The following is a 4,034-nucleotide window of genomic DNA, read 5'->3' as shown; positions in this document are numbered from 1 at the left end:
TTGTTCTGTGTATTATTCTTGTATCTTGTGGTCTGGTTTCTTATTTATTTGGACAAGCTGGACGTCTTCACTGCTTTTTTTTTTTTTTACTTTGATGTAATCTCTATATAATTGTGTGCATCTCTATCATGAGTTACCCGATTCATTTACACCCGTATGAACTACAATTCGAATCGTCTCTGTAGGGGCTTCATGGGAAAATGCTTTATGGGTTTGCACGTGTCTCTAAATGTGACGAACGATGTTAAGGACATCTGGATTTATGTCTATATTTATATGAAGCTTGGAGCCTTTTTTGGGAGTCTACTCAGATTTGGAGCGATTAATCAGCAATGCTGAGCCTCACTGTAAACACAATGACCTTCACCTTCATTTGAACCCTCTTGTCATACAGCTCTGTCCTCACCTTAGAGTGAAATCAGGTCTAGGGAAAAAAGAAAGGACATCGTCAGCTAGTGACACTAAATCGTGGTCATGTTTGAGCCATCCACAGATGGGAATTTTCATCTTAAGCATGAATAATGGGAAGGCAGGCGGGACGCTGTCATTTCAGACACACATGAAAGACTGGAGCTGAGCCAGGCTGGAGAGATGGATGCATTTCAGCTGTGCTAAAACACTGTGGTGATGGACGTTGAGGGGTACACAAGGTTTAAGCTTGTTAAACAGCTGCTCTCTGTTGGCCTTAGCTATGGGTCAAGGTCTTATTGGAATACAGCCAGTTCTCATTCATCAGCCCCCCCAGTCCCAGTATAGGAACTTTCTACTCATCATGTTCAACAACATGCTTCAGCAACATTGTGTGAGTGTGAACATTGTGAGCTTGTTCTATACATGGACATGTGTACAGCTTCAGAGAACTCTAATAGCACAATAATATGTATACATGATAAAATGACCACTATATTAGGAAAACCTTTACATTAGTCAATCCAGTGACAGCAGTGTAGTGCAGTGTGTGTGTGTGTGTGTGTGTGTGTGTGTGTGTGTGTGTGTGTGTGTGTGTTGAGCTGTGTTATTAGTGTCCGTGTGAACAACAGTTTTGACAAGAAAGCTACAGAAAGTCCAATCATCACTTTATAAATTTTTTGAGGGACTTTATATTAAGATATAGAACAAAAATACAGGATTCTGGAAGACAGTGTCTCTCTTTGTACATCTTATAAACATCTTTCAGTAGGAGGATTGTTGTAAAATATTTATTTTATTATTTCTTTGGTTTTGTTTAACATGTATGAGAACATTCCAGTAGTTATGCTTTTCCAATCTCAGGCATCCCTCAACACGACAACTCTCATGCTGTGTGTTTCCAGAGCAGACACACAGGTCACCTCATATTCCCACTGGATCTATATTTAGGGAGCTTAGACAGCTCTAGAAAGGTCTAGGGCACTCGCTGCTATGGTGAAGTATTAATCATACTCCAGCTCAAGCAGTTCTAACTTTATCTTCTGAATCAAAGCGACATGTCGTGTTGGAGTTTCGGCAAATCACAATGAACATAACACAAAGTTACATTAAAACAACATAATGGCTCCTTAGATATCCCAGAATTCACTGCTGAATGGCCTGATTATGTCTATCTGGACCAGCTGGGTGACTTTATCCTGCTCCTGCGCTATCAGTCTTTTACCTGGGGTGGGAAGCATTTCGCAAGAAAACAACTGACTTGGCAACCTTTGAGATGTAGGAGCTTATATAACCATTTAATAGTGAATGCTTGTCAGGTCTAATCTCAGACCGTGAAAATTGGAAAACTCAAAACTAACTAAAGGATTTTAAAAGGACTTTTAAATCTGTGTAGGATTATAAAGCCTCATTCAATGTTTGCAAAATGCTCTAAAATTAGTTGATTGTAGAATGATTAAACGACATATGTATTTTGAGTAAACAATTTAATAAATTACCTTCAGCACTACTACTAAAAATAATAATAATAAAATGAATAATGCATATCGTAAGTTCAGTATTATAAGGGTCTGGCTGGCATTTTGGTCATAAATCAAATAAACACACAAATATCACTGATCAGTGTATTTTTCCATATAAATGTTATATAAGGTATATTGTATTATTGATGTATTATTCTGACTGACAGAGGAAAAAAATCAGATTTGTGTTATTGTTCAGTGTTGCGTTTGTTCACTGAACACTGTAGAAGATTTCAGCGCTGCAGAAGTGAATATTGTGGTTAAGATCAGATTACATGACATCAAATATTTCTAACATGAGATGGCTAAGCAGTGTGCTGAACAAACCCAACTTTCCAGTGTAACCTGTCAAGTGTTCTACTTAATAAACACATGAAATCACTGTTTAGGAAAATATCTTGTTCAGGAACAATTTCTGCTTTTAAGATGTGAGATATCTTCTACGTATTTTAAAAGAATGTTTAGCTACTGAACAGCATTTCTTCTGTTAAGCTGTAGCTTCTGTTATTGAATGATATTTAGAGATTGATGACGACCCAGTTAAAAAGCGATCAGGAACCCAATAAAAGTGACACTGTCTCGAAGCAGCTGTAGAGAAATATAATGATTTAAAATAAAAGTACAACATTTCTCCAAATTCAGACGTCTTATTCTTACGGTTCACTATCACCATAAATAGTGGAGGGTTTATAGCACCGTCTATTATTGTGTCCTTACAGAATTAATTCGGCTCAAGCGGCATTACTGTTTGATGTACAATTTTAAATGGATGGATACAACATAAAGAAACACCTTCCTGTCCAGCAGAGTGGCGCAGCGGAAGCGTGCTGGGCCCATAACCCAGAGGTCGATGGATCGAAACCATCCTCTGCTAACTTTTCTATCTAATCATTGTTTTTTTTTTTTTTTTTTTTTTTTTTGCGAAGTCTTTTTATTGTAAACAAAGTCAAATAATAATACAGAATCCCATTTTAGTTTTTCATGGAAAAAAGGAGTAAAGTAAATGTATTACAACAACAACAACAATAATAACAATAATGGAAAGAAAGTAAAAAAAAAAATAAAGAAAAGAAAAAGAAAAGAACAAACCACCCCCCACCCGCTTACCCCAGGTCCTGGCCCTTTTAAACTACTGAATACAAGTCATTTAAAATTTACAAAAGAAGAAGAAAACATAATCTGGCAAAACCTGAAGGCCCATGAAATATGAGATAAATGATTGCTATTTATGAAAAAACTTGGAGGTATTACCTCTTATCGTATATTTTAGTGTTGGAGAGGTGGCGCTGAGGGAAAGCCAGGAAAACATTTTTGAACAAAATGCCTAACTTGAAAATATCTAAAGGGGTGGCTGGCAGGTAGCCCATACAATGATGACAAATTAGCAAAACTGTGAAAAAATCCCTCTGAGTATAAGTCAAGAAGACAGTGTATACCTTTGCTATACCACACTGAGAAAAAAGAATCCAGACACGAAGGGGGAAAAAGATGATTGCTACATAATGTACCTAAAGGAGAAGCAGTTACAAACTTGAAACGTTTCCTAAATTGATACCATATTTTTAGAGTATTAAACACAACAGAACTTTTAACATACAAAGAAATTTTAATTGGAAGAGAAGAGTATATAAGAGCAGGTATAGAGGATGAGGAAGAACATGACTGGGCTTCTGACTTACACCATGCTAAATGAGGTGACTCAACCCGGCACCGTATCTTATGGATGTGTGCTGCCCAGTAATAGAACTGAAAATTAGGTAGTGCCAGACCACCGCTAGACTTACATCTCTGGAGTAATGACTTACGCACCCTGGGACATCTCCCAGACCAAATAAAAGCGTTAATCGTTTTATCTAATGGGTCAAAGAAATGTTTAGGTAAGAACAATGGGATTGTTAGAAATAGAAAAAGAAATTTAAGCAGAACATTCATTTTTATAGCATTAATCTTCCCAATCAGAGACAAAGGCAGACTATTCCATCTCTGAAGGTCAGACTTCATCTTAGTTATGAGTGGAGTAAAGTTTGCAGAAAAAAGACCTAAATGTACGTGTCACATTAATACTAATCATTGTTTTTATACTCTCTCCACATCCCAAGTGTC

This window comes from Tachysurus fulvidraco, chromosome 8 (assembly GCF_022655615.1).
Source record: "Tachysurus fulvidraco isolate hzauxx_2018 chromosome 8, HZAU_PFXX_2.0, whole genome shotgun sequence".
Taxonomy (NCBI): Eukaryota; Metazoa; Chordata; class Actinopteri; order Siluriformes; family Bagridae; genus Tachysurus; species Tachysurus fulvidraco.
The sequence above is the reverse complement of the archived record's forward strand: the minus strand, read 5'-3'. Positions refer to the sequence as shown.